Source organism: Coregonus clupeaformis, chromosome 12 (genome assembly GCF_020615455.1).
Source record: "Coregonus clupeaformis isolate EN_2021a chromosome 12, ASM2061545v1, whole genome shotgun sequence".
Taxonomy (NCBI): domain Eukaryota; kingdom Metazoa; phylum Chordata; class Actinopteri; order Salmoniformes; family Salmonidae; genus Coregonus; species Coregonus clupeaformis.
The window spans coordinates 35,135,041-35,144,864 of record NC_059203.1 but is presented as its reverse complement, the minus strand read 5'-3'; positions in this window follow the sequence as shown (position 1 = coordinate 35,144,864).

Here is a 9,824-nt window from a genome sequence, read left to right as displayed (position 1 = left end):
AAGCGGCACCATGAAGACCAAGGAGCTCTCCAAACAGGTCAGGGACAAAGTTGTGGAGAAGTACAGATCAGGGTTGGGTTATAAAAAAATATCAGAAACTTTGAACATCCCACGGAGCACCATTAAATCCATTATTCAAAAATTGAAAGAATATGGCACCACGACAAACCTGCCAAGAGGGGGCCGCCCACCAAAACACATGGACCAGGCAAGGAGGGCATTCATCAGAGAGGCAACAAAGAGACCAAAGATAACCCTGAAGGAGCTGCAAAGCTCCACAGCGGAGATTGGAGTATCTGTCCATAGGAGCACTTTAAGCCATACACTCCACAGAGCTGGGCTTTAAGGAAGAGTGGCCAGAAAAAAGCCATTGCTTAAAGAAAAAATAAGCAAACACGTTTGGTGTTCGCCAAAAGGCATGTGGGGGACTCCCCAAACATATGGAAGAAGGTACTCTGGTCAGATGAGACTAAAATTGAGCTTTTTGGCCATCAAGGAAAACGCTATGTCTGGCGCAAACCCAACACCTCTCATCACCCCGAGAACACCATCCCCACAGTGAAGCATGGTGGTGGCAGCATCATGCTGTGGGGATGTTTTTCATCGGCAGGGACTGGGAAACTGGTCAGAATTGAAGTAATGATGGATGGCGCTAAATACAGGGAAATTCTTGAGGGAAACCTGTTTCAGTCTTCCAGTGAATAGTTATGCACGCTCAAGTTTTCTGTTTTAAAAAAATTATTTCTTGTTTGTTTCACAATAAAAAATATTTAGCATTTTCAAAGTGGTAGGCATGTTGTGTAAATCAAATGATACAAACCCCCCCAAAATCCATTTTCATTCCAGGTTGTAAGGCAACAAAATAGGAAAAATGCCAGGGGGGTGAATACTTTCTTAAGCCACTGTATGAAGTGGGTAAAACAGTATGTAAACATTATTAAAGTGACCAGTGTTCAATGACTATGTACATAGGGCAGCAGTCTCTAAGGTGCTGGGTAGAGGGGGTCAGGGTTGGACATTTTACTTTCTAAATGTAATCCGTTACAGTTACTAGTTACCTGTCCAAAATTGTAAGGCTTCCTGACATCATGTACTGTGTGAGAGCTCAAATAAATTATAATGGACCATTTCAGTGATTTTCACACTTTTTCCTGTCATGAATCCAAATTCCTTGAGCCCTTTTACTATCTTTTATTCACATTGAACGTCATCTTTGGATCAATATTTCGCTTCCTTTATCGTTTGCCCTTGAATTTATGAGTGACAAACGGATCCATACGAGATAACCTCAGAAAGGAAGAGCAACAGCGATGGTTTTCACATCCCAATTTAAGGCTGTCACCTGATACCCACTGCAGTCCAATGTGTAAATTATTTACAATACATTTTGTGGGTACAATTTCTAAGATGCAAAGTGTTAAATAATTTTTTACCAACCATTTCAAATAACTCTGATGTATTTCCTTGCATTTATTATAGCAATGTTGTTGGTATGATGGAGTCAGTAGAATTGACCACATATCGAGCTGGCCCTAGTTGACTAATGCACGCCCGATGAAGGACATATTGACTGAAATCTAAACATACCATTCACTCCCAGTCTCTCCTTTTGGCAGATCAAATCTATTTCTCTTAGTTTGGTAAACATTGAGAGTGTTCTGAGTGGATTCAGCAGTCATTCTGTGATTGCTGACCTCTCCACCCATTAACCTGCGTTGTGTGTGTGTGTGTGTTATGGTAGCCAAGGCAACAGCGCTCTCCCAGGGAAAGCGTTGTGGCGTTTCCTGTGGTTATTAGATCTCAGATCACAGAGCTGCAGGCTCCACATGTCCCTCTGGGAACACCATGTACAGATAAACATGTGCCCCTCATTCTCCTCTTCTCCCTCTTTAACCATCTCTCCATCCCTCCTTCCCTCGCTCCATCTCAATTCATTCTGTTGAAGGAAGAGACAGCATGTAATTAGCAGAGTCAGTGGTGCCTGTTTTCAGTGAAGGATGAACAAAATATGAAAAAGTGATAATTAGATGACTGTTTAAATGAATGAAGAGGGTCCAGAAAGAAGCCAGGAAGGATACTGTCAAATCAAATCAAATCAAGCTTTATTTATACAGCCCATTTCAGACATGGAATGCAACGCAATGTACTTTACAGGAAAAAACTAAACAAATAAATAAAAAATGAAAAGCTGAAATATTTACTACACAACAAACATAAGATAAATAAAACAAAATAATGACACAAACTGAACAACTAAAAAGCACCTCAAGGAAAAGCAAAGCTAAAAATATGTGTTTTAAGATCTCTTTTAAATATGTTCACAGTTTCAGCCCCCTCAGGTTCTCTGGCAGGCTATTCCAGAAGCTGGGGGCATAATAACTAAATGCTGCCTCTCCATGCCTCTTGGACATAGGCTTTGGAATAGTTAAAAGACCAGTGCCAGAGGGACCATAACTGAAAAGCATGTCTGACATTTACGTCATTTAGCAGACGCTCTTATCCAGAGCGACTTACCGTTAGTGAGTGCATACATTATTATTATTTATTTTTCATACTGGCACCCCGTGGGAATCAAACCCACAACCCTGGTGTTGCAAACGCCATGCTCAACCAACTGAGCTACATTCCTGCCGGCCATTCCCTCCCCTATCCTGGGCCAATTGTGCACCGCCGCATGGGTCTCCCGGTCACGCCCGGCTACGACAGAGCCTGGATTCAAACCAGGATCTCTAGTGGCACAGCTAGCACTGCCTTAGACCACTGCGTCACTCGGGAGACAATACATGTATTGGGGTGCACAATCGTGGATTGATTTAAAACCGGTGTAACGTGTGCTCTCCGTCTGGTCTTGGTCAGTACCCGTGTTGCAGCATTCTGTATGTTTTGCAGTCGACCGTCTGACCGACTGTCTCTTATGAGGGTCTTATTATGCAGATATGTTACAGTATGGCCATACAGCCCTGCATTATTGTGTATGTGTTGTGATGGATGGCTGAATAGGTCTTAAAGGGAAACTATTTAGAGTGTTTTACATTATTATGCACCACAGTGGTATTTTTTGTATTTTCACAGCCAGGAGTGTTCAACCAATGACGTCATTGGTTGATTGAGCCTGCTGCCTGATAAAACAATTTATGGAGTCATGTTTTGTTGCAATTATTGTGGCCTTTGTGTTTCGCCGATTGCACGATCACGCTAGCAGCGAGTAGATATGGTTGTCCTTGTTCAATAGAGCCAATGGACTTGTCTCAACAATGTTCCTATCTTCCACAACATTTCCCCTGGCTTTGTAAAGACTACAGCATGACGGGAGCTCTACTTCCTTGTCCAACTGTGTTCCCACGCTTGAAGGCAGGCTTTTCAAAATGGGGGCGGTACTAGTTTCTACAGGTTCACAGGAGCTATGTTACCGTGCATTGTCTATCTGAGATGGCTAAATAATTACAATGGCTGCTTCTGATGATTCCTCTTTCCAAAAAGAGCTGGACGACGAAACAGTTTTTTATGTTCTTTTACATACTAACATAGGGACATACTGCCCTATTCATTTGAGCCGTAATACACTGAAGAGGAATTGAGATAGCGAGAACAAGAATTTCGAGACCAGCAAGCAGCGATGGAGAGTTACGGTCAGACTCTGACTGGTGCTGCCTATGCGGGTGCTGCCGACAGAAGAGGAATGTCTGTCTGTAAGCATTTTAACTCAAAGGAGCCCATGGCGATGTTTTAAGATTTGCTTGCAATTTATTCTAATGTTTTTGCCATCTGTTTGTAGGTGTTGGAGGTGGGTGGTGTTTTGGACAGCCAAGAGACAGAGCTGAACCCAGAGGGCCCATCTACAGGTGGTTCAGCGCCCCTTGGTTAATCATCTCCCCAGCCTGATTCATCACCTCCCCAACTCCTCTCTCCAACGCCCAGGCCATTCTCACCAACACCCAACGCACCGTCCAGGCACACCCTTGTTATCTGCCCTGCAATCCATCAACCTCCGCCCAATCACCCTGACCCAGCTCCAGTGGCCGGAAGAGGAAGACGGCTGAAGATCCTTTGGACACTGACATTATACAGCGGGTAGATGAGTTTAAGAAAGGTAACGACTAGTTCATCTGACTCTGGGGAAGCAGATAAAGGTCCTCATTGCCAAAATCATGAAGTATCCCTTTAAGGTGGTGGGTAATTTACTGGTGTTTATTTTGTGTTTTTTCTCTTATTTCCCCTTTCATCATACTTTTCACTTGTGTATTACACTGTGTTTTATATTGCACAATTTTCCTCGTAAATATCTAACAGGTCTGCAAATGTCTTTGTCTGGTTATTTGTACTTGTGGCAGAAAATATTACTGTTCTGAATCAGTCACTCAGTAAACTTGTACTGCTTTGTACATGAGCTATGTAGATGAGGATAATGTCTTGGGGGGTCTGTCCTTATTGTCTACAGCTGGACAGCCATTCTCACCCATGTACCATAGCAGGAAGGTCTCCATTGAAAGGCCTCTGTACAACCTTGTGTTATGTTGATTAGGTAAATGTCTCGAGGGTCTAGCCTTATTATCTACAGCTGGACAGCCATTCATTGAAAGGCCACTACACAACACAAGGTTAGGTTAATATCTTGAGGGTCTAGCCTCCAAGAAATATATGACAGACTAAAATAACACAAGGATTAAGTGACTGTCATTATGTTAGTCTTTATTGTGATTTGTAAAGTGTGAATAAGAAAAACAGCAAAATTCAAACAGCAAAAACAAGTGTGTAACATATGACATATTGACAGTCATCAACCAGAGGAAGAGAACATGTGAGCTCATGTTTTCCAAACCACACTCCAACATTTTAACATTTACTATAGATAGGGTGGCACGTTTGATAGCAGCATCCTGGAAAGACACTTGACCAGCTGTGATTGGTGATTTGAAGGAGTCAGGCGCAGGAGGGTAAATCACAGAATAACAGGATTTATTCCGGGATACAGAGTATGCAGTAAAAAGCGTCAAAAACAGTCCAGTGCGCAAAATAGGCGCACTGGAACCAACAAGGCAACACGGGGAAAATAACCCGGCAATACAAAATACAAGGAGCTCCACCGAGCTTCACTCTCCTCACAATAAACAATCACACACAAAGACAAGGGGGCAGAGGGTACACTTATACAGGTACTGATGAGGGGATATGAACCAGGTGTGTGTAATAAACAAGACAAAACAAATGGAATGATGAGATGAGGAGCGGCAGTTGCTAGCAGGCCGGTGACGACGAACGCCGAAGCCTGCCCGAACAAGGAGAGGAAGTCGTGACAGTACACCCCCTTGACGCGCAGCTCCAGCAGCGCGCTGACACCGGCCTCAGGGACGACCAGGAGGACACAGAACAGGGCGAGTCGGATGGCGACGGTGGAAATCCCGCAACAGGGAGGGATCGAGGATATCCCTCACCGGGACCCAGCACCGCTCTTCCGGACCGTACCCTTCCCAATCCACGAGGTACTGAAGGCCCCCCACCCGACGCCTCGAATCCAGGATGGAACGGACGGAGTACGCCGGGGCCCCCTCGATGTCCAGAGGGGGCGGAGGGACCTCCCGCACCTCAGACTCCTGGAGCGGACCAGCCACCACCGGCCTGAGGAGAGACACATGGAACGAGGGGTTAATACGATAATTAATAGGAAGCTGTAACCTATAACATACCTTGTTCAATCTCCTCAGGACTTTAAATGGGCCCACAAACCGCCTACCCAACTTCCGGCAGGGCAGGCGACGGGGCAGGTTTCGGGTCGAGAGCCAGACCCGGTCCCCCAGTGCATACCCTGGGGCTTCACTGCGGTAGCGTTCATGTGTAGCGTCCCAGGTCTCCTGCGAGCGCCGAACCCACTCGTCCACCGCAGGTACCTCGATCTGGCTCTGATGCCACGGTGCCAGGGCCGGCTGATAACCTAACAAACACTGGAAAGGAGTGAGGTCAGTTGAGGAGTGGCGGTTGGAGTTTATAGCCATCTCTGCTCAGGGTAGGAAAACCGACCACTCCCTCACCGGTCCTGGCAATACGACCTCAGAAACCTACCCACCTCCTGGTTAATTCTCTCCACCTGCCCGTTACTCTCGGGGTGAAAACCTGAGGTAAGGCTAACCGAGATCCCCAACCGTTCCATGAACGCCCTCCAAACCCTTGAGGTGAACTGGGAACCCCGATCAGACACTATATCCTCAGGCACCCCGTAGTGCCGGAAGACGTGTGTAAAAAGGGCCTCGGCAGTTTGTAGGGCCGTAGGGAGTCCGGGCAGAGGAAGGAGGCGACAGGACTTAGAAAACCGATCCACAACGACCAGGATGGTTGTGTTCCCTCTTGAGGGAGGAAGATCAGTCATAAAATCCACCGATAGGTGGGACCAGGGTCGTTGTGGAACGGGTAGGAATGGTAATTTCCCTCTGGGCAGGTGTCTAGGAGCCTTACACTGGGCGCACACCGAGCAGGAGGAAACATAAACCCTCACGTCCTTGGCTAAGGTGGGCCACCAGTACTTCCCACTAAGACAGGTCACTGTCCGACCGATGCCAGGGTGACCAGAGGAGGGTGACGTGTGAGCCCAATAGATCAAACGATTGTGGACCTCCAGCGGTACGTACTTACGACCCTCTGGACACTGGGGAGGAGAGGGTTCACTACGTAACGCCCGCTCGATGTCCGCGTCAACCTCCCACACCACCGGTGCCACCAGACACGACGCCGGAAGTATGGGAGTGGGCTCCACGGAACTCTCCTCAGTGTCATACAGTCGGGACAGAGCATCTGCCTTAGCATTCTGGGAGCCCGGCCTGTAAGAAAGGGTGAAAACAAAACGGGTTAGAAACATGGACCACCTTGCCTGGCGAGGGTTTAACCTCTTTGCCGCTCGGATGTACTCCAGATTGCGGTGGTCAGTCAAAATGAGAAAAGGGTGTTTAGCCCCCTCAAGCCAATGTCTCCACGCTTTCAGGGCTTTGACCACCGCCAACAACTCCCGGTCCCCCACATCATAGTTGCGCTGAGCTTCTTCGAAAAGAAAGCACAGGGGCGGAGCTTGGGTGGCGTGCCCGAGCGCTGAGAATGTACAGCGCCTATCCCAGCCTCGGATGCGTCCACCTCAACCGTGAAGGCCAAGGAGGGATCCGGATGAGCCAGCACTGGAGCCGAGGTAAACAGGTCCTTCAGGCGACTAAAAGCCCTGTCCGCCTCAGCTGACCACCGCAGACGCACCGGTCCCCCCTTCAGCAACGAGGTAATGGGAGCCGCTACCTGACCAAAGGCCCGGATAAACCTCCGGTAGTAGTTGGCAAACCCCAAGAAACACTGCCCCTCCTTCACCGTGGTTGGAGTCGCCCAATTACGCACGGCCGAAATGCGGTCACTCTCCATCCTCACCCCAGACGCGGACATGTGGTACCCTAGGAAGGAGATGGATTCCTGAAAGAACAGGCATTTCTCTGCCTTAGCATACAGGTCATGCTCCAACAGTCTTCCAAGCACTTTACGCACCAGACACACATGCTCGGCCCTTGTAGTGGAGTATATGTATGTCATCAATATACACCACTACCCCTTGTCCGTGCAGGTCCCTGAAAATCTCATCCACAAATGATTGGAAGACTGATGGAGCATTCATTAACCCGTATGGCATGACAAGATACTCATAATGTCCAGAGGTGGTACTAAATGCCGTCTTCCACTCATCTCCCTCCCGGATACGCACTAGGTTGTACGCGCTCCTGAGATCCAATTTTGTGAAGAAGTGTGCCCCGTGCAATGATTCCATCATACTAGCTATCAGGGGTAATGGATAGCTGTACTTGATGGTAATCTGATTTAAGCCACGGTAATCAATGCACGGGCGTAAACCACCATCCTTCTTCTTCACAAAAAAGAAACTCGAGGAGACAGGTGAAGTGGATGGCCGAATGTAACCCTGTCTCAGAGACTCGGTGACATATTTCTCCATAGCCGCCCTCTCCTCCTGAGACAAAGGATACACGTGACTCCGGGGAAGTGCAGCTCCTACCTGGAGATTTATCGCGCAATCCCCCGGACGATGAGGTGGTAATTTAGTCGCCCTCTTTTTACTGAAGGCGATAGCCAAATCGGCATACTAGGCAGGAATGTGCATGGTGGAAACCTGGTTTGGACTTTCCACCGTAGTTGCCCCCAAGGAAACTCCTACACACCTCCCTGAACACTGACCGGACCATCCCTTAAGAGCCCTCTGTTGCAATGAAATTGTGGGGTCATGAATGGTTAACCAGGGAAGTCCCAACACCACAGGATACGTAGGAGAATCAATCAGATAGAGGCTAATCCTCTCCTCATGACCCCCCTGCGTCCTCATCAGAAGTGGGGTGGTGACCTCCCTGATTATGCCTGACCCTAACGGGCGACTATCTAATGCGTGCACAGGGAAAGGTTTATCAACAGACACAGTAGGAATCCCTAAACTACGAGCATACTGGTGATCAATAAAATTCCCAGCCGCGCCTGAATCTACTAGCGCCTTATGCTGGGAATGGGGGGAAACTTCTGGAAAAACAATATCTATACACAAATTAGCAACAGGAGGCTCTGGGTGAGTCGGGTGCCTACTCACCTGAGACGGTCGACCAGTGCCCTGCCTGCTGCCTCGACCTCCTGAGGACCCTCCCCAGCAGTGTGTCCTCTGCGGCCACAGTTGGTGCAGGGGACGGTCCCTCTCCCCGTCTCCCTAACCGCAGCACCTCCGAGCTCCATGGGGGTAAACTCGGAGGTGCTGGGGGATGGAATGGACGGCCCCCGATCAGAACGTCCGTGGGCTGCCAACAGGTTATCCAACCTGATGGACATGTCCACCAGTTGGTCCAGGGTGAGATCGGTGTCCCTGCAGGCCAGCTCCCGACGGACGTCCTCCCTTAAGCTGCAGCGATAATGGTCGATCAGGGCCCTCTCATTCCATCCTGCGCCGGCTGCTAAAGTTCTGAATTCCAGCGCAAACTCCTGCGCGCTCCTCATCTCCTGTCGTAGGTGGAACAGACGTTCACCCGCCGCTCTCCCCTCTGGTGGATGATCGAATACCGCCCGGAAGCGGCGGGTGAAATCCTCGTAGCGGACAGTACTTGCGTCTATTCCTCCCCACTCGGCGTTGGCCCATTCCAGCGCCTTCCCCGATAGACAGGAGATGAGGGCGGACACGCTCTCGTATCCCGAGGGCGCCGGGTGAATGGTGGCCAGGTAAAGCTCGACCTGGAGGAGAAATCCCTGGCACCCGGCAGTTGTTCCGTCATATGCCCTCGGGAGCGAGAGCCAAATCCCGCTGGACCCAGATGGCGAAGCGGTGACCAGTGTTGTAGGTGGGTGTTACGTAAGTCTTGGTGACTCCCAGATGTCCGGACCACTGGTGATCATGAGCGAGGGATAAAACATTTTGTCGAAAGGCTGTAGGAATCACTATTTGGTAAACAGCATTCCAATCTCCGCCAGCGTCAACATGGGATGTCCATTTACACATGAAGAGATTACCATCAATGAAGTATGCCATGTTTTTCTTCTTTAGCTCCTCCTCTGAGACAACACTAGAAAAACATTTAGCCAGGCTAATGTCAACCTTTTGGTTAGCGATCAGCTGCTCACGAGTAACTGGTAACTGTATTGCCTCAGCAACAAGTTCCACATCCTTCTTCCTTTCTCTGGACTGTTGGTCAGACTGCACCAGCTTACCAGAGGTAGCACCCGAACTATCCTCTGGGTCACACTCTCTGAATAGAATCGTGTTCGACAAATCTATCACTTCACCCACTTGTCGTGCTTGAGCACGTGACAGCACAAGCGGG